This window comes from Dermacentor silvarum, chromosome 3 (genome assembly GCF_013339745.2).
Source record: "Dermacentor silvarum isolate Dsil-2018 chromosome 3, BIME_Dsil_1.4, whole genome shotgun sequence".
NCBI classification, from domain to species: domain Eukaryota; kingdom Metazoa; phylum Arthropoda; class Arachnida; order Ixodida; family Ixodidae; genus Dermacentor; species Dermacentor silvarum.
The window spans coordinates 195560106-195587207 of NC_051156.1; the positions used below are offsets into that span (position 1 = coordinate 195560106).

General features: G+C 46.2%; 1 non-coding gene across 1 annotated transcript; it reads left to right on the forward strand.

Moving 5' to 3' along the window:
* The first annotated feature begins 23520 nt into the window (after window positions 1-23520).
* Trnar-ucg (transfer RNA arginine (anticodon UCG)) lies at window positions 23521-23593 on the forward strand. Its single transcript has one exon. It is a non-coding gene; the product is annotated as a tRNA-Arg (tRNA).
* The last annotated feature ends 3509 nt before the right edge of the window (window positions 23594-27102 follow it).

Genomic DNA, 27102 nt, shown 5'->3' on the forward strand with positions numbered 1-27102 from the left:
CCTAAAATGTAGCTAGACCTGCCAAACGTGTATACATGGTAGCATGTCCCTGCAGTTAGCACGCGCCGAGTTTTTCGAAAAACGCGTATATAATATTCTACGCGAATAAGACCAAGCGGATGTTGCTTAAAGTCTTGTAGAAAAATCGCCAGTAATTTTTATTTCCCGACATTCAATTATTTAATTAGATATAAAAAACCTAACATTTTATTTGTTGTTCGTATTGTCAAAATGTCAATTAGGTGGGTATGGAGAATCGCAGGACACATCAAAATGAGTTCTTGCCGGCAAGGTACACATATTAATTTGTTTCCGCGATATAGAGAAAGCTTGCGAAATATAAAAAAAAAATGCCATGTGACAGCGCATTAGAGTTACTGTATATGCTACCTGGTATCACATCGAGGAACTCTAGTGCTCATGGAATAGCAGCGTCATCAAACAGACACAACGGGAAAGCAAGCTGTTCATCCATGCCTTCCGAGATTGGCGCGCTGTTAGCTTGCCAGCGCGCACAATCTCGGAGGTTGTGGGTAATTTATTACTGGGCTAATTAGTAAAATTAATTTCTGTAAAAACAAATAAGCCTAGTGAAAACAAATCTTTACTAATTGGTTTTTATCGATTTCGAATACGGCAAACCTACCGCTTTATGAATTGTAGCCGGTGAACTTGCAGGGCACATCCAGTTGAAGTGAATTCTGGGGATACCAGTTTTGAGATATGCACTGAATTGCAGTGAGAATTCACCGCTGCACTGCTTATTTTTGTTTAACAAAACGTCTTTCTATTTATTAATTGAAGCAAAAACATAACTGAAACGGCGACGTATTTCGTCGCACACATTGCGAACGAATATTTCGGAACATGTGTCATCCTTAGAATTGTTTCCAAAGTGGGTATACGGCCTTCCGAAACCACTGGATATACAATTTGCAAATCGTAAACACGTCCTTTAAAGTAATTAGTTTAAAAGTTAATGAGCGAAACATTGTCAATTTGTCAATATTATACATTTCGATTTTTTGTACAAATGATGCCCACCACTCACGGAGTACAGCTGTGCAGAGGCTGTGTCAGAGGCAATAAAAGAAAAAAAAGGTAGGTTTGAACTAAAGGAACTGTATTAATGTGAAAAATAAGGCTTAACATTGATTTTTCAACCGCACAAAAAACACAAATAATTAAGAGACAGGAAGGCGCACGAGCCTGTTCTGCTTATTTCCTCCCGCGCGTTTTGTCCTGTTTTGCGCGGTTTCAAAATTGAACGTTCGTTGACCAACTCGCCCAAATGTCCACTTTTACCGCGACAGTGTTAAGGGCTCTGGGTCGCAGAAAATCCGGTGTCGGCGTCCGGCGCCCTGTGAACCAAAATTCCCGTATATATTTAGGTATATGTATATGACATGCGGTATATAAGGGTTATATTGCCACACCACCATTAAAGTTGTTCATAACTTGTCTTTCATTCCTGACAAAGCTATTCGTCGGAATTTTGAGAATGACAGCCCACAAACAAATGTCATGAAACAAAACACCGACAGCGCATGCCTTTAATGCTAAATCTTCTCAGACTAAAATATTAAAAGTGCGAAACGATAACAGAAACATTGAAATGATGCAATTTTTTTTTGGCGCCGCTGTGCACTGCCTCCAGGATTGGCCCACACAAGAGGCCGCATTTCTACCAAAAAGCTCGCCTTCGTGCGTAGCGTTCGCCGCAAGCGCTTCCCGGTAAACGGTAAACATTACGGTTACGATAAGCTGCAGTTGCCGGAAAGCGCGAGAAGCAGTCAGGGATCTTCGAATGCTATCGCGTTCCACTCTTAAAGGCGCCGCTTAAGCGATCTCCAAGTTTTAATGCAGTTATGTTATTTTTCGCTCTTCACAGCGCCCGTCCTGTGTACGTTTTTGCCCTTCGACCGGGTACTATAGAACGATCTCTCACAAAGAAGGAAGAAGTAATCTGGCGAAAAGCAGACGGGTACCTTCCCAAACCCGTATATCCTACACAAATGGCATTGCACTCTTCGAAATGGTTACGACCCTAAGCTATGCTAGTTGCTACGGAAAGAACGCAAGCCATCTGTCAAGAGAAGCAGAGTCTAGGGGGAGGTAGAAGGTGAAAGGGGGAGCTGCGTCTCACCCCGATCACCCATAGGTGATCTCGTTTCGAATGCTGAATGCGATCGCGTTCCACTCTTAAAGGCGCGACGCTTAAGCGAACCTGGGCAGCGCGTGCGAAGGGACACAAGTTTTAATGCAGTTATGTTGAGCGCGCACAAACAAACATGAATAGATCACACTGAATTTTTCAACGTCAACGGAAACTGAGCGGCTCTTCGTGTGGAGATGTGCGACGATAGAAGTGCGCCCCCCCGCTCCCTCCGGCGCTGGCTTCCCGCTTCCTTGCTTGGCGTGGGAGATTGAGTGCGTTCGCTCTCCTGATAGCGCGCGTCCCCGCACGTCCGCTCGGGCATACGGCACGCCCTATAGGGTCACGGCGACGGCGACGGCGACGACGACGCCGACGGCAGAAATCCGGTTTAAGTTCGATCGCAATAAAATGCGGGAACACATCTACGATGATAATCCAAGTTTGCGAACAGACGAAACGCGTCAATCATGAGGCGCGTACTGCAACTGGGCTCCGCTCTCTCGCGCCTTTCTTTGAACGCGCAGCTGCGTCTTCAGGCGGCGCACCGCCGTAATCCACGCTACCACGCGGCACATAACACGATCACACATCTACGATGTCCACTAATCTCCAATTAAGTATTCCAACTTGCTGATCACAGACCTCGAATCCACGTAACCCTTATGGTCAATCATCCTACGCATTACAGGCGCCCAGTCCACTTAATGTCAACTAGAACTATCCCCGTTTGTTCTCTGATCTTAACGTTAGTCCTAAGATTTTTAGTTCATGTCTTTGTGCGCTTAACTTGTTCTTCCTTTGTTACCTCCAAGTTTCTGCCCCGCGCAATGACTGCTTTTGACGTAAGCTCCCAATCATGGCCGTATGGCGCACTCGCCTGTGAGTAGACAAGTACTCCACGACTCTAGAGGCTACTGGCGATCTTGATTCTTGCCTTGCACATAACACTGTGAACCAAGTTGGCGTCAAAGAGGTTCATCGAAGCGCGGAACATACCCAATGGCCGTAGTCGCACATTAACCCATGTCCAAGTCGGCGTCGGCAAGGTGCATTGAAGAGCGACACTTAAACAGTGAACCCATACCACGCGAAAGGCCCATATTTTTTTTACTGCCCTATAACCGCTGGATCGCCTAACGTGTTTAAACAGCACTATCCTCGGGATGGACTCACGTTATTGGTGGGATAGCTAGATATCTAGATGACCGGAATGAAAAAAAAAAAAAACTGGTCTGACAATGTCTGGAATGCTATTCACCTTTAAACGCTATTCGCATTAAAAGCAGGTCGACTGATGCGCGCTCGACGTTGCGCTCGCAGCACCATGCATACGACGACTGGCAGACTTAGCCGGCCGTCCATGGGAAGCTTGTCGTCGGGCGGCGAGAGTAACGGCTGGGACCGGAGCCGGCGACCCACCACGCAGCGCCGCGCGATGCGCTCCCGAAGCTACTTGTTCGACGACACTCTCAACACGCGAACCGGCGTCAGCACCCGACAGTCCATGACCGGTCAGGGCGTCGTGCCTTCTCCATTTTCTGTTCTTCGTTCACTTTAAAGCAGTAGCATGATATGATACCTATACGACTTTTCACTTTTCATTGCGCTAAATAGAAGCTAAGTGCGCTAAAGAGCCCCCATGATGACGTATACGTGTACGTACAGAGGTCAGCACACTTCTTTAGAACGCGCGAACCACGTTCTCAGGACTGTGCTGACGATATCTGAAGGTGACGTGTGGCACAAAATCGGCTGTATAGGGGAGGTTGCGTGACTGCATTTACAGTTTTCATTGATTTCTCTCGACCTGGTGGTCAAATTAAGCTTTGGTAGCTGCTTTAAGCCTCAAGAGAGTGTTCTAGACAAGCGCGTTGACCTTTGTACCAACAAGCCCAAATGAAAACGCCACCGCGTTGTCCGATTCCGTAACGTTGTTGTTCTGGGCCAATCAGAGAGGCCGTCGCACTCCTGTGAGCCAATCGAGCTGGAAGCGATGATAAATTTCACAATGACGTAGAGTTTGACGGTGTCCTGATTAGCACACGGGGTTTAGAGTGATGACACGAAGATATATCAGCGTTCCTTCCCTCTCTGTTGCAGCAAGCCATATAGGGAGCCAGTTTGCAACCGCAACCAAGAAGACCAGAAGGCGAGTACAGTGCGTCTACCGTACATGCCGGGCTTTTTGCCATTTTATAATGTAACTGACGCGTCGAACGGTTCAGTAGCGAACCAGCAGGCTGGAGCTTCGACTGTTAACCAGAGATATTGAAGAGAAAATTAAGTTGAGCTGTATTAGCACAGTTTGTTATTATATTGCACAATATAATAACAAGAAGCCACTCTTACCCCGAGAGGAGGAGGCTACGGGTAAGCCAGTAAAGACGCATACGCGAAGGTCTCGTGGCGACGCTGCCTTCAAGTTTCCGCACCGTGTTGCCATGACGTCATGGATTTTGAGGGCGTCTGATCGGGCCAAGTATTTAATCGATAAAGACGGACTACATCACGTCGTAAATGAGCCAAATATTGAATTATTTAGTACCCGTCCCGAGATTGCTTAGTGGATATATGGTGTTCGGCTGCAAAGCGCGAGGTCGCGGTATCGAATCCCGGCCACGGCGACCGCATTTCGATGGGTGGTGGTGGTAAAAGCATTTATTGGGTCTCTTAATGAGAATACATAGGACGTATGCAGGAACCGCCCCTTAAACGGATGGCCCCTACGCATACTAGGTGGGGATCCCTAATATCGGACCCCATTGGCGTCCGCCGCTGCTTCGCCTCGTCCGACCAAGGCCTCTTGGACCTGAAGGTCAGGGCAGCCAAGCAGGGCCGCCTCCCAGTCCTCCCGGGTTGGGTTGGGGATAGCAGGATTGGAGGGGCAGGCCCACACCATGTGGTAGATGTCCGAAGACTTCTCCCCACAGTGTGAGCAGCTGGCGGAAAAGGCGGGATCTAAGTGTGTTAGAGCTGCCGGGCACAGCATAGTGTACAGCAGGAGTAGAAGCCGCTCCTCCGCTTTAACTAAGCCTTTACAGGAGCGTGGATAAAGGCTGCGGTCAGATTGGTATACTGGTGAACAATTTCGAGGAAAGAATAGGCCGCATGGGGGAGAAATCCGAAAAAACACCCGTGTACTTAGATTTAGGTGCTCGTTAAAGAAACCCAGGTGGTCCAAACTATTCGGGAGTCCTCCACTACGGCGTACATCATAATCAGATCGTGGTTTTGGCATGTAAAACCTCATAACTTAACTTCATTTTTTTTCTTTTTTTTTTTAATTCTCGAGGGTCCCTGAGAGCTCTTAAAGCTCCGCAACAGCGCAAATACGAAAAATTGCTCTGAAATCCACGATGTCGAACAGGCGCCCCGCCGCAGTTAAGGTTCAATTCCGCGTGAAATTCAAAAAGAAACAAGTTTGCTCTTCATTTTTTTTTTCTGGTAAACAAGCTCTATGTCCTCGTCGCGTAAATAAATTAATTTAATTATGGGGTTTTACGTGCCAAAACCACGATCTCATTATGAGGCACGACGTAGTGGGGGACTCCGGAAATTTGGACCACCTGGGGTTCTTTAACGTGCACTACAACGCAAGCACACGTTCTTGCATTTCGCCTCCATCGAAATGCGGCCACCGCGGCCGGGATTCGATCAACGCAACGCCTCAGCTGACTGAGCCACCGCGGCGGGTGCGAAAAATTGTTAAAAAGGTCAGCCTAGTGAGCAGCTGTCAGTTTGCCTGCGCTCGAGCTGCAAGTTCAAGCCCGAAGGCGTGTCAATGCACTCACTGCACAGATGTGTAGAAAGGTGCCGCGGCCTCCCGCCACAAGTCTTCTGCCGCGAAGCCGGGCTATTGCACACTTTTCAGGGGGGAGGGGGGGGGGGGAAGTAAACACGTGCACTAAACTCAAGCGTTCCCTTTAACAGTGGACATCACTATACGTCGCATGGAGTGCCAAGAGAAATAAATCTACTCGTGAATGCTGTCCCCTTCATTGCGGTCGTGGGAAACCAAGGAATCTTCAAAAAAATAAAATAAAGGTATACCAAGTGTCCTTATCTATAGTCCAGCTAGCTAAAGAAGAGATTGTTTTCTCACTTCTAGATGGATCGTACGTACCACTTCCGCTTAGCAATACAGGGACATACTACGGTCATTTTTCTGCTCGTAGTAACGGGATACCGGGCCCTGGTTTTTCAGCGGTCGCGCGGACGTGCACAACGCCTTCATTCTGGGCCCGTCGCTGATGAGCGTGCTGGGGAACATCTGCAGCTTCCACACGGGCGGCAACAAGAAGGCACTAAGGGGCGTCTCACTCGCGTGAGTGCGATTGTCCCTCTATGACTGCCTTCTCCATAGCAGTGCTATACCCTTGTATTCAGGTACTGCTCAGGGACGGTGTCCGTGCCGTCTTTGTTCACTCTTGCCTAACCGCAGTTTCATGTAGTGAGCGCCGGTTCTCGTTGAATCGGCGTTTATGAAGGACATTCTCGGTAACACCGAGTGCTGATGGCTCGGGGATCCCTTTCTGCAAGTCATAGTTCAGGTGCCCATGTTTGGCGAGATATTTGCGGCTATTTTCCGCAGAAGGTGCCCTTCGAGGTAATAAGTTGACCAAGCCAGTAATTCAGGATAGTTGGTATGGCATACTTCGAAACAGTACCGCTAAAGAAACGAGGACACACTTAAAAACGACAACGTAAGACGATATAAGTTCGAACATTTTTTTTTTATTTAGGTGCACATTTTTTTTATAGGAACATCACTGCGCATGGCAACCCGTGCATGATATCGTGTCAAAGATGGAGGGTCGGAAAACAGGCACAGCACGTTTTTTTGTCGAAGAAGCCTTTTGTCGAAGAATGCTAATTCCTAATGGGCTGACAAAAACGAGCGAATAATTGTACTAGAATAATACTGTGCATAAAGCTTCTTTCAGTCTAATATATATCTTATACATCAAATACAAGGCTGTTTAAACTAATACAAATAATATGGAAACTTTCACTAAGCAGCTGCGACTACAGTTAGGACTTCTGTTAAAACAGCACGTGACCTATGAAGCGTCGGACTGCAGGCTTCCAATGACAAAGAACCTTGTGTCGCAGGTCGCACGTGGCACAGCGGTCCGTCTCGGGCGCCACCTGGGCGATCGTGACGCTGCCCGGGGTGCTACTGGCGCTGGTCACCTGCAGCGCGGTCATCTGGCTAATCTACGTCAGGCCATAGTGAGGCAGCATTGCAGCCCTGCGCGCAACGACGCTATGCTGTCTTCGCAAGCGTGCCCTCTGTATATTTCTGCAAGGGTTACAGTGAAGCTGTTAAACACCAACTGCAACAAAATTTCACTTCGGCTAAATCGCTAATGACTGCGCAGTATACACTCCTGAAGCAATCCTGCCAAAGCTGCCGGGCTGGTAATTGCTTAATTTTTTTTATTTGTTTGTTGGCGGCCTTTTATCAGCGCCTAAGCCGACTATGATTGGCGGCTATGACGCAAGTCCAATGCAGCTTCCGAGATTGTTTAACCCGCTGCGGGCAGCCGCAGGCGTAGCCTAATCTCGGAGATCATGGTGAGGAGTCGCGCGATCCGGGTCGTACGTCACTTCCAGTGAGTGGTAATGGCGGAAATTTTTTTTCCAGTTCCGATATCAAAAACGCCTGCTTTTGCGAGGGTTTGCGACGCAATCACTCTTTTTTTTTTCTTATGTACAATGTTGCACGAAGCTTGTTCTGCTGCATCTATACTATCTGAATCGAGGCTTTTCTAAGAGGCCCTGAATTTCGCTGCACTTGGGCTTTAAGCAGTAGTACACAACAATTTTCGTGCCACAGCCACGCGTGGTGACCGCGGTCGCTATTGAATTTCCACGTAGAAGAGCCAGCAGCGCAGACTACGAGAACATAACGTTGGATATATCGAATAGTAAAAAGTACTAAGCGCTGATACTACAAAGCACCCACCTAAAGAATTCCGTTATAAGCAAGAAAAATGCACCACATGAAGTGAGGCGTTGACAATATTTTGGGCACTGGCAGACAAGAATAGGATCACTTCCAAAAGGCGTGAGAACAGCTTCGCTCGCTTTGATATGTCAGCTGCTTAATTTCGCATATATGTGAAGGTTTTTCTTTTTTGTATTAACCGGTGGTGCTGTGTCTCGTAGCGACACTGCTGTATCAGCTATGACTGTTATTAGTAACATCAATTGTGATTCCTGTTACCATTAACAGTTACAAGCCCGTTCTATCTCAAATTACGAGCGGCTCTTGCTAAATCGTCCATGAATATAGTAATACTCATAGAAACATGGTGCGAACTCTAGAGCAGTGCATGCAATAATAAATTGCACAACAGCACAGGTAACTGAACAAGGGGTCCCATGTGAAGCACTGTTACTGCTCACAGTTACAAAACCCTTCAGTCTCTAATTAGCAGAGTCGCTTAATCATCCAGCAATACGTAATTCTCATGGAAACATATTGCGAACCTTGCAGAAAAAAAAAGAATATAAACGTGAATCAATTAAGCGGGTGTGGTTCCCGAACATTTCTAATTTTATCCAGATAAATCACTCACACTCAGTTGAGCGGTTGCCAAACCATGAAACATTTGTGTAGCATTTGTGCTTGAATGAAAAGAAAAAAATCGACGAAGCCCAGGAGGCACACAAGAGTTTAGAGAAACAGAAGCTAAATATCCCTCAGAAATGTTCACAGTTAAGTTCACTGGGTTTTCTAAAAAGCTTTTATCGAAGGCTATGGATACTTAACGTGAATTGTATCGTATATCAATAATTTTCCACGGGTCAGATGCCAGCAAAGCGTTGTCGTATCCGTTGTCCAGTGATCCGGACCCGTACTCGTCGGAGAACCTGGCCGTCAAAAGAGCTGCTCGAGAGAAGCGCGCAGGTCGACAGCGGCGGCAGAGGTGAGGCCCAGGTTATATGCATTGATAACATTACTGATAACATGGCATAACATGATAAACATTATTCTGATTCTGATGTATACCCCGAGAACCTTCCGCTGGTGCAAACTAAGCAAAAAGCCTTAAAACGCCGTACCGAAGCAGAAAAATTCAACAGACACACCTAAGACTGCTTACGTGTGGGAATAGAAAAGCATAGTAGTCCCTGTGGTGAAATGTTCTTTTCTACGCGTTCCTTCTCGGTGGGAGCTCTAGCCTGAGCTCTAAATGCGCCTCGGTAGGGGCCAAATAAAAACGTGCCAAGCATCTCGACGCGCTAAAGCTTGCCCGCGAGGAGTTCATAAGTCGAAGGACCGCTCAGCGGCGCCACCTCCACCCCACTGGCTGTGCCGTCCCGTGCCCAATGACGCACGTAGCAGACCACACCTTTCGACGCGACGTGTGCAATGACGCACGCACTAGGTACACCCTCAGCCAACCAGAACCGCGGAGCCGCCGTGACGTCGCGGAAGCGCGCACCCACGAGGCCTGGGCTTCATTCCCACCCAGACCGAAATTTACCATTGTTCCCCTTTCAAAGCCAATGGTTCACTTCGTTTACAGGAACCTCCCTGATACATTCGGCCTCAATCCTATCATTTTTGACGTGTTTTTACTCTTCCCTACGCGCGGCCTTGTTTCGTACGATCGCTCAGTGGCGACGCCAATGACACCGGATGTTGGTGTAATGGGGCATATAATGCTCTCGCATTAACAAACACGCGCCAAAAAATAGAAAAAAAAATAAAAATAAAGGTTCACCTTTTGACGACGCTCTTACGGACTCCTTGTTCACAATAACAAGGAAGATGCACAGTCCTCACTTATGTACTGGAAAGATGGAGCAATGAGCGGGGGCAGCTATATGGTAGATTGCCCCACGTCCTGTTAATCGCGGGTGTTGTTGTCTGGATGTAGAATGATTCAAGCATTAAGCGTGTAGCATTGAGCGTGTAGATTGTGATTTTTTTCCTGGTGATGATACCTGCTGCGTCCCAGTTGATGATGTGGTGGTCTGTCTTCTCGTGATACTTTGCCAGCGCATTCGATGCCATGTTCGCCTTTACCACGTCGTACTGCTTTACCACGTATAGCTGCTTCTTTCTTTTCCAAATATTGCCCGATTCACCGATGTAGGCTGCGTCACGGTCTTTACAAAAAGAATCTTGTAAATAACGCCTGGATAAAGGCCACGCTGAAAGCGGTCCTTCACGTGCGCTAGCTGGCCGCGAAGCTTTCTGGAGGGAACAATAGCCACCCATACGTCATAGTTATTAAAAATCCCGACCAGTTCCTCGCTTGCACTACGCGAATATGGGATAGAAACGCGTTTTTTTTTTTTCTAGTTTTTTTTTCCTTATTTGCTGCCGTTAACCAGGTCAGTGGGATATCTCGTCCTGCTAGCCAGGGATCTATACATACCCCCTAACCCCCCCAGGAGGATCTCGACACCCCCCCAAAAATTATTCTGCACCAACCTAAACTTTGAGGCCCAATTTAAGTTTGATATTCAGCACGCAGACGACAGTGCTACGCTGCTACCTGCAGGGAGCGGAGAATCCTTGAGGTCGTGGTAGACGCTTGCGCGTGAATGAGATGCGAGATTCACGTTTGGTCTTGCTGTTCTTCCATCTTTAAGTCAACGTACTCGTATACACAATACGTGCAGTACGAGCACTACCCCTGTGCTTAGTCGTAAAATTTACAATGTAGCACAGTGCTCTCGTTATCGTTAAGCTCCGAACGACTAGACTGGGGAATGAGCAGAATTTACAGACGGTATCTTGGAGCGCTAGCTTTACAGCAAGCACTGCTAATGCTTGCGTGCGAGGTCGAGAGAAAAAGAATGTTCCCTCCTTTGTCATCAGCTGCAATGAAAGACTACTTCTTTCCGTAGGAATTGCTGCCGTTGAAAGATGCTTTTTCCACCGTGAACAGGTTCTTAACATCAGATAGATGTCACGTGACGCCGGCCCATGTCGACGCGCTGATGAAAATTTCTATCGAAGCTCCAAGTATCCCCAATATTAGGAACGCAAAAGACAGAAAATGATGAATATTTGCAGTTTGTGGACCAAGCCTACATGAAAACTAAAATGTTAACTTCAAATTTTCAGATAATATGCCATGAAAATTTATATTAACGATTAGAATTAATTTCATATCTCATTCTTAAATAAGAAAATCCTATTTATGTATTCTTCGTTTTCTACCCACTGTCACCCGATTCATGGCCAATCCCCCGTAGTGGGTTGTGCTATACATAAATGCACAAAACCAAACCAAATCAAACCTATGTGACGTGAACCAAGAAACCACGTCGGGTATTGTGCGGGGTGACACGATGCAATTGTGTAGTTTCTGTAGTCATAGCTTTTATTATTATTATTATTATTATTTTGTGAATGTGGCAGCCACGGTTGGCCTGTTAGTTTCTTTGGATATTGTATGTACCGGATTGTAGCGGACATGATGCGCATATATACTTTTTAAATGCGAATCATTTCTCGCCGATCATATACCACTTTGAGAGTATATGTCTATCTATCTATCCGCCTACGTCTTGGTGCTGTCATGGTCGTTTCGTTAACTTGGTATGTATCAAAATTGGCATAGTATGACAACAGTGTATGACGAACATAAATGATAGGTCATGACATGCGTGTCACGTAGGTCATGAAACAGCCGCTTCATCTCGGTGCTCTCGTGGTCGTGTCGTTAACTTGGTAGGCTCCCCGCACACTGCTTCACAGATCCCACGCCCCATAGGGCGTGGGATCTGCCGTTTTTTTTAATTTGTTTTTAGTTGTTATATTTTAATTGTATTCTTTAAGGTATATGGCTTCTCTGTGCCTATTGTGCTTGGTATTTTTTTATCTTGCAAAGTGATATTGTACTTAGTTTTGAAAACGTCTGCACTTTGTTCTTTCAATAAGACTTGTAGATTAAGAACTTGCTTTACCTTTGTTCTACATAGAAAAAAAAAAGAACAAACTTCGTGAATTCAAATGAAAACTCTAAATGCTGTCGCTTGTGATCTTGCAATTTTCAACCGGGGTGACAGATGCCATGGGTGTTTAAATATAGCACTGAATTTATAATAAAAAAACTAGGCACACGTTTCGGCTTCTATACAGCGCTCGTTCGTGCCTGCCTGTCTCTACCTTCATTGTAGTATTGTTTGCGCCACAAAATCAGCTCTACATGCAATAACTAGGATCAACTCCCTTGTAAGATGTGGTTTAATATGCGTGCTTAAAAGGTTAAGTAGTATACTTCTGCTAAGTAGCAGCTTTTCCGTCACCATTTGTTGAAAACAAGCGTTACGCCTTAATTAAATGAAACAACGGAGTAAAAAGAGCGCGAGCCTCTTGAACCTCTTACACCCCCCCCCCCCCCCCGCGTTCTTCTACCACCCACCCAAAGTCGAAATTCCGGATAAACCCCTGCTGCTAGCGCGGCGGCCATCTTTATTTTAAAATACTCATGCTATTACAGCAAATGGCTCGTCAATAAGGTTACTCACTCTTGAGTTAGCGAACCGAATTGTGCACATTGGGAAACAGCAGAATTTTGAACAGCGCGACACAGGACAGAGCGCTGACTAAGAGCCAAACACTTCATTTGGTGAAGCGGTAGAAAAGCATGGAATAATCGGAACCGTCGTAAACGCGGATGAAGTGGATAGGAATTCCAGTGCTTGTCGAATGTAGCCACACTTACGCCGGCGCGACTTGGCTAGCATCAGTGCTTTTCTTCCTTGGCACCAATTAACGGGGTGAACGTTGACATAATGTTTTCCTAATGTTACACGTAATGTTTCATACAATGTTTCGTATAATGTTTCACTTTTCATGTGCGCAGGGGCGTGCAGTTTGCCTGCGCTGCGTACGTGGCAGTATTTGTGGTGACGTACGTGCCTTCACATCTACTCAACCTGGACCACCGGTGAGCCATAATATATTATATACAGTAGGTGCTATACTTCACAACCAGTGACCGCGTAACATAGCGTAAAGCTTTGCTTTAATGCACAATGTGACACTTGTGTCCATGTGACTTCTTGATCCAGCGCTATAGATGTGTGCGCAGGATGTGCAATCCTGGACTTGACGCAAGATGCAGTCGTAACTCTGCACTATATCGTCCTATTTTTCAGGAAAATTACAACAGCATATTTAACGTTAAATTGCAATGTACATCCGTTAACCAGCTTATGGTTTGCACTACAAGCGACGGATTTCGCTTCGCTTAACCCGAGATATCACGAAGGCTTCGTAGATGCTACATATGATTCGATAGTTTCGAAAGCTCTCTAATCAGTCATCAAACTGTCTTAGAAGTTGGGCGAGCTTCTGCATCTCCATATCTGTGAAACCGAGCAGGCATTGAAAACGAGGACAGTTGTGAGAAAACTGGACATGTGTTCGCCAGTGTTATCTTGCCCTCGTTTTTATTACGCGATCGGTTTCCATATTTGGGAAATGAAATTGTCTGTCCACCGAGGGAAACACATTCTCTGCGATTCGTCGTCACCAATTTCAATGTATTAGCGCCAATCATTTATGATGTCTAGGAGGTATTACTATGCGGCGGCGATGCCGGCGCTTAAAAGGCGAATGATGGCGGGGACAGATGAAACCGAGGAGAGTTATCGCTGGGAACGGTGAAGCCCTCTGCGCTGCTATAAGAGAACAGATGAGGGCGCATCGTCGACGATTGCCCTAGTGAGTCAGTTTATAATCGATGTGGTGCGGGGGAAAATGCAGAGGCGTTTGAAGACCAGTGATCCCTTGGTACTATAGGCGGTGCGTACTGCATAGAGGTTAGATAAACATGGGCAGCCTACGGTGTATGCTTGAGATGAAGCATCGAAAAGTCAGTTGCTTGTAGAACTTCACTCGCGGCTACCGCGAGCCCCTCCCACTCCACGTCTGCATTGTATTTCTAGTGCAATGCACAAGCATTTTTCCCCTCAATAATCCCTACGTGAACAGTAACAGTAAACAGTAAACGCATTGATTGTGCTGAATGCACGGGTCACTTGCAGGGTGGCTCTTCTTAGTGCGCTGACGTCGATGATGTTCGCCACGAGCTTGGTGACGTCATGCCTGGAAGCTGCATTCGACTTCGTCCGGCAGATCTGGCAAGTGGTGCCCTGGAGCATCCTCTTGTTTATCGGGGCCACCCAGGTCTCGTCGAAGCTGCTGCAGGTATATACATATACATATATACGCCCCGCATTCGCTTTGAGTGTTTCTTCCTCAATAATGTGGTTTGCTGAACCCAACGTATTCTTCTTGCATAGCTAGGCACTGGTCTCTTGAAAATGTATCGCTGATCGTCAACCACTCGCACAAAGCTAGTAAAACCCCGGGAGAAGTATTGCATGCAATGCAGCACGCCACAATCTAGGTGTTAACGTTCCGATCACTTGTATTCTTTATCACGTAGTTCCGCCGGCGAAAGACAAGCGACTGCGATCATTAGACCGGTGTCGGCGATCTATGACGATGCATTATTCAGCATCTGGTAGACGCGCCACCGTGTCGTCGCTTTGTTGCGCTTTCTGGTCTTTATGACGCTTTTCCTCGTGATTTATAGCTCGAGCAGTCTCCCGGTCACTCACTTGCTACTAGCTGTGAATTGAAAAGTATTCCTTACGTGTAGATAAATTGAGTAAATTATAATTGTAACGGGTGGTCTGATTGCTTCATAGCGTGATCACAATCAAGGACTTTAAGAAGCGGCGACGTTTACGCAGCAATTCTGAAGTAGATGATTGCCACTTAAGCTGCCGAGCCTCTCCATCAATCGCCTGTGCTTTGCTTTTGAAAGCGAAGCTTTTCTTTGCAAACCTCGCTGGGGTTTCGTGACCGCGGGTGCACGCTGCGGCCTGGCTGTTCCCAACCCGAATAGGCCAACCAATCACAGCGGAGGACGCTGTGTTCATTAAACACAAACTCGTGTTCCGGCTCTTTATGCACTTACACAAAGCTTCGCTGTATATACATTCCAACTGGTTATCTCTGCTGCCTTTTTCAAACGGCTTTTGAGTCGTGCTGCCAACGTTGTCAGCTGCTCGCTAACCTCGCCGTTCCACCGCGGTTTTACGGAGCCGCACCACTATGCTCCTCGTCTAGGTGGGGAAGTCAACCTGCGGAACATCCCATAAGTTTACTTTGGCTTTAGTCCATCGCTCACACGCTCGTTAGCGATTTTCAATAATAATAATAATAATAATAATAATAATAATAATAATAATAATAATAATAATAATAATAATAATAATAATAATAATAATAGTAATAATAATAATAATAATAATAATGCATTGCACTTGTAGCAGGTAGCAGCGTTCGAAATACTGCGCGAGGCCTGGATGAGATAAATAAGATGGCATTTTATTTGCTCTTATGGAGCATGCGAAAGAGAAGAAAGCCGAGCCAATGGTCAAACTAATGGAGGCCCATTTTAATCTACGAGTGCCGGAAAAGTTCAACGGCGACCCAACCGTTAATGAATCCTCCGCAGGTCTACGATATCCCGCACGAGGTTTTCAAGCTGGTGCCCACTTCCTTCTGGGAGGAGTGCACCGTGGTCGAGGCGCAAGCCATGCTGGCCATCGCTAGCTCGGTGATGGCCGAGACGGCGGACAAGCAGGTGCTCGTCCAGATCATGACGCCGGTCGTTGTGAACATCGTGAGTACAATAAGGCGATATCAAGAGGCCGTCATCTACACGTCTGGGCACACCCGGCGGCAAGCACGTATTAAGCGGCGCCCATGTCTCAAGGCCAATTGCGCAGCGAGGGATTTGTGGAATCAGGGCTGCATTATAGCTGCATGCATCCTTATGCCTGATAGAGATCGAGCTCACGACGAGTTTCACTGCGCCACCGCTGCCGCAACAGATGCCGGCATAGTAGTAGTAGTAGTAGTAGTAGTAGTAGTAGTAGAGGACTGAAGGGCAACTATACAGGCTGTCCCAACTATCATGCACCAAGAATTAAAAAATATGCAAATGCTACGCAATGGGGCAGAACCAAGGTAGTGTTGTTTGCCGTCGCTTGGAGATACTCAGATATTTTTTTGCATACCGCCTAATTACATAATTAGTCAATTCATTAATCAACTTCTCAAATATTGTAATTAAATGAAAAGTGTCAATGAGAAAATTGCAGAGAAACATGAAAGACTCCCGATGCAGCTTTCTGTTGCGCAATACCTGCTACATAAGTGTTTTTTCCGAGCGCGAAAGGAGTCCTCGAATACATTCAATATTGCCGCGCGACTGGCCACTCGAGGCACTTTGCGTGTATTCGCGGGCTTCTTTCACGCTCGGAAAAAAACACTTTTATGTAGCATGTATTGAGCAACAGAAAGCTGTATCGGGAGTTTCTCATGTTGCTCTACGATTTTCTCATTGACACTTTTCATCTAGTTATAATATTTGAGAAGTTTATTGATGAATTAAGATTAATTATGTAATTAAGCGGAATGTAAATAAATAATTTATGTATCTCTAAGCCACGGCAAACATTACCTTGGCTCTATCCAGCTACGTGGCATTTGCATACTTTTAAATCTTGGTGCATAATAGTTGGGGCATGATATGCATGATATGGTTAGACTATAGAGTTTCCTGCAAAAATTACTAGAGCTAACTTTGACGCTAGTGAGAGCTTCAAGCGTGGCGTTCAGCCAGCATGAGGATCGTAGTTAGCTCATGGATTTGCCTAAACTTGGTCCTCACTTCAAAGTGCTTTGTGACTTTGCAAACTGATTATCTAAAACTAAATATTGCCTTATAAATGACAACAAATCGCCGCGATCATGCTTGTCCGCAGATAGTCGTTGCATTGTTTGTGCGTTTAGAAAAATAGCATTGCTTCAACATTTAGGCCAATAAATAATGATAAAATGAAAAGTGAACAAAGCCATGAGAAAATCTGAACCCACGAGCAGAAAAATCAGGCACGTTTCATGTACTATACAATCATTTTCATATCAGCTGGACGATCACAGCACCAGGGCTGCTTCTAGTAACTCTAGTAGTACATGATACGAGTTAGACCACGTGGGTTAGACAATAGCCTCCGAGAGAGTGTGGCGCGCATGCGCATTGTTCATACCGGAGGCCGTGATTAAATTAGTCAAAAATACAGGAAAGGATCCTTCTCCTAAATACAAAACGAAAAAAAAAGGCGAGGGGGGGGGGGGGGCGGAGAGAAAGAGGGTGACAGTCACTGACAACCCACCATGCACCCCACTGCGCTTCGAGAAATAGTTCCTTTGCTGAGTTGCCATAGGCAGGGGAAAGTAGTGCCGCATGTGTTCAGCAACAGCGAGAATACTACAGTCAACCAGTACGCGCACTAATAAAGCCGCAATCTCCAGTAAGTGTGGACGAAGGAGACAGCTCACAGCAGAGCTAAACCGGCCGTTTGCCTCCTCCTTGTCAGTCTCCTTTCAAATCCTTTGTATCTATATTCTTGCCTCCGCCTTACTCGGTCACTACCGTATCACGGAAAGTCGTCAGGCATGCCGATGCAAATTTTCTTCGCCGAGCGGAAATGATACCATTCGTACGAGGATCAACCGGTTTGACGAAGGATGCGCAAACATGCCGTTCTCGACGGAATTAGGTCAGGTTGGTCACGCAACGTTTTTCTTGATCACCCATTTCTACATGTTTAGTGAAAATAAAGTAAGCGAATGATAAAGATATCGACAGAATCATACCATCGGCTCCTAAATGCAACGTGGCAGCGTATCAGTGTGAAAAGGGACAGAAACAGTTGACAAGCTCGCATTAGTAGCAAACGACGGCCCATGACTGCGATGGCAGATGCCTGATGGCGTCCACTTGTTGTGGCGTTGGTTCATTAGCTATTCACATCCACAAAATGAAAAAAATTACTCCATCTCCCGCTAAAGGGAACCATGTGTGGATGCGAAGCAGTGAGGAGATGGTTAGCTTGAGCGGGAGATGGTTTCGCGGCAGCGGCCCGAGCGCTCATCGCGGCGCTGCACAGGAGAGAGAATGAGGCACGCGCGCTCCGTCATTTTCATACCGCGGATTTACCGTGGCGTCCCCAGCGGAATATGCAGCTGTCGCACCACATGTCGTGCGCGCCGCTCCGGATTCCTAGAGGAGAGAAAGGGGGAGAGCGTAGGAGAAGAGAGAGGGGGAGAGGGGACGCGCAAGCGCTGTGGGGGTGTGGGACGCCGCGGGAGGGACGGACAGAGCCGCCGGCAAGAAATGCTTCGCATTTAAAACTTCAGAGCCCTTCCCCTGTCGGGGGTAAGCGAAGCTTGTGGCAAGACGACGCTGTCGCAAGCGTTCCGCTTCGTTTGCTCTAAACTCAAGGTCGGCGGCTCTTCGCTGACGTTGCACCTGGGCTTCGGAAGCCCTCACGCTAGAATCGGCATGTCGACGACGAGCCCGTTCCCGAGCGAGTTCGTGGCGTCGTTGCTCAAACGCAGCCTGCCCCTTGGCGGAACGCACCTCGCGTGGGCCTCGCATCCGGACGCCGAAACTGATCTGAGGCTAGGGAAGCCCGGCGGAGTGCGCGCCAACCCCCTTTCCTTTGTTTTCCCTCCCCGTGGCAAACCAAATTACCCTTATTGGTCGCGCGCGTCATGTGATACAGCGCCAGCGCAGCTTTCCCCGCACCTGCTCTGCTCTGGGAGCAGCCGGGTTGTCTTTCTTTCCTTCTTTCTTTTTTCTTTCTTTCCTTCCTTCCTTCTTTCTTTCTTGTTCCTGGCTCATACCCACATATCCCTGGCTCATACCCGCATATCCAATGTGGGTATGTGCCACACATGATTTCTTTCTCTCCTCTCCTGCTTTCTTCCTTTCTTTCTCTCTTTCATGTCCCTGTCTCATTCCCGCATATCTCTGGATGCGGGTATGCGCCACACGTGATTTTATTATCGATAATCGTGACGTAACTGACGAGTATGTGATATTGATGTCATGACCTATCAGTCATTTTGGTACACATTCGTACCCTTCCCTGCCAATTTCGGTATATACCAAGTGAACGAGACGCGAGTTTTCGACAGATTTCCGATAGGGTTTTAGCATGACACCACCACCACCTCCACCACCGCTGACACTTGTGAGGTAATTCAAGCTTCGCCTGAAAAGGCACTGGTAGAGGGATAAAGGAAAGGTTGTGGAGACACGATGCTTTACGTGCAAGGGTGTATTAGCTTTGTATGATCCTGCCCTGACGCAGAACATTTGCTCGGTCTCTCCGCAGGCAGAGGTACAGCGTATGCACCCCACGTATTACGCGATTCCGGTGATCGTGGGCGCCTCGTCCAACGTCATCATGCCGGCGTCAGCACCACTCGCCCTCTTGCACGAATTGGCGCGGGTGTCCTTCTGGAAGCTGGTACGTATCCCACTTCCCCACGCGATTCGCCACAATCCGCTTAAACGGGTATGGACCATTAGCACATGCACACACACAAAAAAAAAGGAGTTTTGTTCTGGTATCTTGCTTGCATGGATAGCTGTATACCCGGTAAATTACAGTATCGAGAGCGCAATGAATAATTACGTTACCTTTCAAAATGCGATCAAACTGGGTGCAGTTGCTTTTCTCTTAAAATACAGTATAGGCTCCATATGTAATGATTACAAAGAATGCTTCGCACTATATGACAATTCCCCAGCGGGAAGTTTCTGCCCTAATTTTTTTTAAATTTTCCGATCTTGGGCAATGTTAGGGGCAAATGCAACAGATCCGACGAGTTGGAATCTATATATAGCGAAGCTTTGCGCGAGTGCATTAATATTTGAAACGCGAGTTTGTGTTTATTGAATTTCCGCGCAAAGGGACACCGGAGGTTTTATTCAGGCATTGTATAGAGGCTAATGCAGTGCCGCAGCCGCTGGCGTAAAGGAGAGCTTTCTGGTTCTTTTTTTTTTTCTTCTTTCCCCGCACGGCCCGAGCCGCCATTGCCGCGGATGCGCGGACGCGAGCGCCACCTGGTGGCGGGGCTGCAAGGAACCCAGTGGCGGTGGTGTCGCGCGCGTCCTCTGCTGTGATTGGCTGGCCTATTTGGCTAGAGAACAGCCACACCACCGGGTCCCGAAAACCTGGCCAGGTTCGCAAATTCGCAAAAGAAAGCTTCTCTTGTCAACCTATATGAAGCCTTAAATGGAAATTATGCTTCCTAGAGACTGTAGTATCCAGCTTTCTCTCTCCAATGCAACAAATTTTATTCCAATTCAATTCCGTGCGTCTGTTGATTGCGGAGAGCATTTCTGGGTGCCCCACGGATCTGAATAGGATAATCGGGCGTGGGCGTCGGGTAATGCTTCCTCCTAATTGCTCATATTACTGATTAATCCTCCTCTTCTCCTTTTTTCAGCTTCTGTTTGGCTTGCTCGCGAAGGCCATCGTCGTGAGCATGGTCATCGTGATGGTTAACATGGCGGACAAGTACGGCTTTCTCAGCGCCCAGACGACTCCCGAATGAGCCGCTACCGTTTATGGAGTCGTATATTTAGTTTTCGCACTCAACTGCCATTTGCTGCGTCGTCATGAGGAGCGCAGATTTTAGCGCATGAACTGTACACAATTACATATGTTTTTTTTCTAGATTACTGTGGCAACTTCGCAGCTAGCCTTTTTTTGGGACACTCCCTGGTAAAGCATGAGCCCCCCCCCCCCAACCCCCCCCCCCCCTTCCCACTTTCTTCGTGCATATGCGTTATATGTTATTCTGTCCCCCAGAACGGTTAAACAGTCTGTTTCTGTCTGCTGTGCTTTCTTTGCTTCTTTCTTTCTTTCCTTCTTTCTTTCTTTTTCTTTTTTTCTTTCCTTCTTTCTTTGGTTGAAATAGACATTCGGTAACTTTTCAATGGGACACGAGATTTGCTGGACCTCGTTTATTATTTATTCTTTGTTAGCGCACATAGTGTATATAGTTATCCGCTCATCATGCGTCCTCCATACATTAATTACCAAACACGGTGCATCGGGACTGTCAGCCCGCAGCATCTCCCGCGAGTCTCCTCAGCGAGGGAATTAGAATTTGCAAGCCAGCTTGCTCTATCGCGCTAGCGATGCGAGTCATGCGACTTGCATTACGAGGTGCCACTTACCGCATCACCGCTGCGTGGCAGCCGTTGCTACGCGAGACGCCTATACGCCGCTAGCGTGGACCGTCGATGCCTTGCATACCGATCACCGCTTTGACCCGAAGCGTGAATTCATTGCAATTGTGGTAAACTGTGGATTACGGTGCAGACCATCTTTAAGTATAGTAAGCGTGCAGAACGCGGTCTTTAGCGCGTGCATAAGTCGAAGATGACAATGCGTGCGCCTCGGTGTTTTTTTTTTTTTTTTTCGGTTGTAGAGAACTCTGCCTACGTGACGTTGAGGCATGGAAGTACAAGACCGGGAGTTGGACTGAAAGCTGTAAAGCCAAATGCACGCGTCATGCGACCAATAAAATATTACTCTGCGTTGTCCAGGGGAAGCGGGTTGCGAGTGTTTTGTCTGAACGGCGTGCGTGCTTAACACTCGCCGCCAGCGACCGCATGCGTGAGCGTCACAGTGGAATGCACAGTGGAGCTCCCTACACACAAATGAAAAAAACACACATAAACGATGTGCGGCAAATTCTCGTAATGCCGCCAGACTGTCCCAGAACATTGGCACGCACACAGTAGCATCGAGTAGAAAATAAATGTGGTTGCTATTAAAATGTGGTAAACTGTGGATTACGGTGCAGACCATCTTTAAGTATAGTAAGCGTGCAGAACGCGGTCTTTAGCGCGTGCATAAGTCGAAGATGACAATGCGTGCGCCTCGGTGTTTTTTTTTTTTTCGGTTGTAGAGAACTCTGCCTACGTGACGTTGAGGCATGGAAGTACAAGACCGGGAGTTGGACTGAAAGCTGTAAAGCCAAATGCACGCGTCATGCGACCAATAAAATATTACTCTGCGTTGTCCAGGGGAAGCGGGTTGCGAGTGTTTTGTCTGAACGGCGTGCGTGCTTAACACTCGCCGCCAGCGACCGCATGCGTGAGCGTCACAGTGGAATGCACAGTGGAGCTCCCTACACACAAATGAAAAAAACACACATAAACGATGTGCGGCAAATTCTCGTAATGCCGCCAGACTGTCCCAGAACATTGGCACGCACACAGTATAGCATCGAGTAGAAAATAAATGTGGTTGCTATTAAAACTAGGTTGTTTATTACTTCTCGTTGCAATAATGCCGGCACAAGCCGAGATGTGAACATGAGCTTTTCGGGTAGGTGGCCCTAAAGGGAGAACTGCCAATTTTATATTCCATAATAAATTTTAAAAGACCAGCCAGAAAAAAACGAAAATATTGGCAAATGCGCCCTTCTAAGCATCTCTCTCGCCCAAACCAAGATGCCAGAGCTCGGACAACATGCGGACTGATGCCACCATCCCTGCTACGTATCTCCGTTCGTCGAATCATCCGAGCTTTCGGAACACGTATCTCGACTACGAGGGTGTTACAGGCAGCAGGGCGGCCATCTTGGTTGAGGCAAAGTTTGACACGTGGGATGCAACGATCGACTGCACACTCATATGTATCATTGGCGTTGTGAGTAATCATCAGAAACATTTGGTGTACATGCGAACACACGTGAAGGCAGACGAGGAAGAGAATGTGTCTCGAGGTGGGAAGGGGAAAAGGGGCGGGGGGGGAGGGGGGGAGAACATCGCTGCGGCGCCGTACTTGACACTTATATTTTTTTCTGTATATCTCGTCGTCTTACTCAAGTCATTGTGTCGACATTGCAAATACTGTATATCCGCATAGACCACGGAGCACCAGGCATGTTGTCACCTTTCGCTTGTCGGTATTGTCGCCTTTATCGGTATTGTCTTTGCTGTCGTTGTGGTCGTCATATTCGTTGTTTATAAACATATTTATTGATGAGCAAGGCGCGCGGGGTATCTTGCTAGCACGTTGTGCCTGACGAAGGGTGAAGGAAAATATTCGGAATGGATAGCGGTGGCAGGAATAACACAAGAGGTTTGACACTGTAGCTAAGTTTTAAAAATAGCGGGGTCTGGAATTTAATCCTTTGGGCCAGAGCTCCAAACTGCCTTTATGCTTTTTTTTTTTTTGCAAGCAATGTCATTTAAGTTAGTACAAGACATCCAGTGCATGCATCACTATTCCACACGCGACGCGTATCTAGTAATGCTATCTACGTTAAAGAGGATCCATTAGTAATAAAGTTACGTGAGCCAGCTGCCTATAAATTTTAAGTACGAAAGAAAGTACTTAAGTGTGGCCAATATGATAAAAATCGAAAATGCTGTGGAGCAAGGCATTCAACAGTTTGGTGATACTGGTTCCCATTCGCCGGCGTAGTCCGCGTGGCCTAATGGATAAGGCGTCTGACTTCGGATCAGAAGATTGCAGGTTCGAGTCCTGTCGCGGACGCTTCTTTTTTTTTTTTTTTTTTAGTTTTGGAGTAGACATTTTTTTTCCCTCCTCATGTTTCTTGTTTACTTTTCTACGGCCCCAGCAAAGTCGCACAATACAGTATTTAATGTCAGTATGCATTTCATGGGATATATATTTAAGCCAAGCAATGCAAAATAGTAACAAATGCAGCAGGACGATTTGCGTTTTAACAGACCGCCAGCTCAATCAGTGTGTAGCAGCCTAGCGTGACTCAGGACGCTGGAAATGCCGCGTCGAAAAAAAAAAAGGCGGTGAAGGTTGTCAATATGTCTTGTGTCGCAGTTATCCCTCACATAGTTTTGTACCGCATAGTTCTTTCTCATATAGTTTTTACCTACATAATTTTGCATGGCTTAGCTCTGTCCTGAATACCACGCCGATTTAACTTCCGTTCGGAACATCATTGTTGCGCGACATTTTCTCCCGCATACCTCTGTCCTGTATAAATTTGCACCGCATAGCATTGTCCTGCATACCCCGCCTATTTATTTTCGTCCAACACATTTTTGGTGCTCTACTTTTTGTACCGCACCATTCTGTCTCGTATAATTTTGTCCCGCATAAATTGTTCCAGCATACTGCGTATGTTTTATTTTCGTTCGGCACATCTTTGTAGCGCGAGGTCTTGTTCCACGTTGTTTTGTCCCACGTAGTTTTGCCCTGCATTATTTTGCCCTGCATGATCTTTCCCCCAAATAGTTTAGTTCCGCACGCTGTTCTTCCGCATATTTTTGCTGCGTAAAGCTTTGTACCGCATAGTTTTATCCCACAAAGTCGAATTCCATTAAGTTCCAGTTATTTTTCCTTTAAATGAAAGATAGGAAAGCTTAACATCAAACTTGACCTGATTGTCATACTCTTGAAACCTGCCCATCAATGTAAATATTAAAAACGGCCATGCTAAGCTGAATGATCGCAAGGGTGGCTGAACGGGCGTGTTGGCACGGTTGCATTTTTGGTTAGCACCGCGACGATCTACATGGAAACGAGAGAGAAGGGATAGGATAAGTCAGCGCTCTTTCCTATCCCTTCTCTCTCGCTTCCATGTAGATCGTCAGCGCTGCAAACAAAAAATGCAAAAAGTTGAATGAGTAATTCGGTTTGTGTGTTCGACACATATGTTGTCCGATTAGTTGGCTATTGGTCTTCTCATTTGTTCCCTAACATTTGTATCTTTGCTTTAATTTGCTTACAGACTTGTTTCGCTCGCGAAACAGAAAGATTAGTGCAGTTCAGTCCTCCATCTCCGTAATGTATCACCGTTTCAAAGCAAGCAGAACAGAAGTTAAATATGCAACAGAAGGCAGCGATGGACATCTTTCGAATAAACGAGGTGGTGAAAATAATTATTCATATTATTATTAATGTTCTTGTTGATGTGGTTTATTACTTACAATACTGTAAGCTATGTCAGGTTGTTAAAGTAGTATGGAAAACAATACAAAATTTTACAGAATAACATATACAGTACAACATGAAATATTATGTACTATACCTTATACAATGATAATTAGAATGTTCGCACTTTTTTTTTTTATTCCGACCTCAACCGGAAGGTGTAAATGGGCAAAAGTATGCGGTATTGTTCCGCATTTCCTCCTTTTGTGTGTTTCCTGTTTTTCCTGCTTTCAGTTTTTCCTGCCTGTTCCCGCAGTACCGGCAAATATGGTAGCCATATCATCATCATCATCATCATCATCATCATCATCATCATCATCATCATCATCATCATCATCATCATCCTATATTTATGTCCACTGCAGGACGAAGGCTGCGATCTCCAATTACCCCTGTCTTGCGCTAGCTGATTCCAACTTGCGCCTGCAAATTTAATAAATTCATCACCCAACCTAGTTTTCTGCCGTCCTCGACTGCGATTCCCTTCTCTTGGTATACATTCTGTAACTCTAATGGTCCACCGGTTATCCATCCTACGCATTACATGGGCTGCCCAGCTCCATTTTTCTCTCTTAATATCAACTTGAATATTGGCTATCCTCATTTACTCTCTGATTCACACCACTTTCTTCCTGTCTCTTAACGTTAGTCCTAACATTTTTCGTTCCATCGCTCTTTGTGCGGTATTTAACTTGTTCTCGAGCTTCTTTGTTAACCTCCAAGTTTCTGCCCCATTTGTTAGCACCGGTAGAATACAACGATTGTACACTTTTATTTTCAACGACAATGGTAAGCTCCCAGTCAGGTTTGGCGATGCCTGCCGTATGCACTCCAACGCAGTTTTATTCTTCTGTAAGTTCCCTTCTCATGATCAGGGTCCCCTGTGAGTAATTGACCTCGATAAACGTACTCCTTTACAGACTCTAGGGGCTGGCTGGTGATCCTGAATTCTTGTTCCTTGCCATGCTATTGAACATTATCTTTGTCTTCTGCATATAAATTTTCAACCCCACTCTTACACTTTGTCGGTTAAGGTCCTCAATCATTTGTTCTAATTCGTCCCCATTGTTGCTGAGTAGGACAATGTCATCTGCAAACCGAAGGTTGCTGAGATATTCGCTGTTGATCCTCACTCCTAAGCCTTCTCAGTCTAAGAGCTTGAATATGTCTTTAACCATGCAGTGAATAGCATTGGAGAGATTTTGTCTCCTTCCCTTACCCGTTTCTTGATAGGTAACTTTCTACATTTCATGTGGAGAACCAATGTAACTGGGGAATCCTTGTAGATATTTGCTAAGACATTCACGTATGCCTCCTGTACTCCTTGATTACGCAATGCCTCTATGACTACTGGTATCTCTACTAAATCAAATGCATTTTCATAATCTATGAAAGCCATATAGAGAGGTTGATTGTACTCCGCAGATTTCTCGATTACGTGATTGATGAGATGGATATGATCTATCGTTGAATATCCCTTCCTGAAGCCAGCCGGATTCTCTTGGTTGCCTGAAGTCAAGTGTTGCCCTGATTCTAGTGGCCATATAGACCGCTGCAAATTATGGTTTATGAATTAAGAACAGTTCCTCTGCTTCAGTCATTATAGTTTTTAGTGTAGCGCTCCGGCCGTTTATGGTGGGTGCTCACAAAAAAAAAAAAAAAAAAAAAAGGAAGGCTACGAGGCCACTACACTCACTTCCTCAACGAGGCTGTTAGTGGATATTTCTATATCGCCAATACAACGCCATTGATGAAAATGGTTTCTAACGGCATCCCCTTTAAATGGGGATAACGACCAATAGCCATCTAGTCTTTGTAAGCTACTTATGCCTTCCAATTTTCTATTTAGAACTCTGCCTACCTACTCTGTTATGTAAAGTTACCTATGCTTGCAATTTCATCAATACTGCAAACTTATCTTGGTTATCTCGACGGCTGGTTAGTTGACGCTTCCATCAGCCGTGAGCCCCAGCGCTTATGGAAAGGTGCAGACGTTCCGTGCTGTTTTGATTGGGTGAATATCTTAGCATCCCATTACAATGTGTTGAGACATATCTGGATTCTTTCTGCAGCAGACACATGCCTCA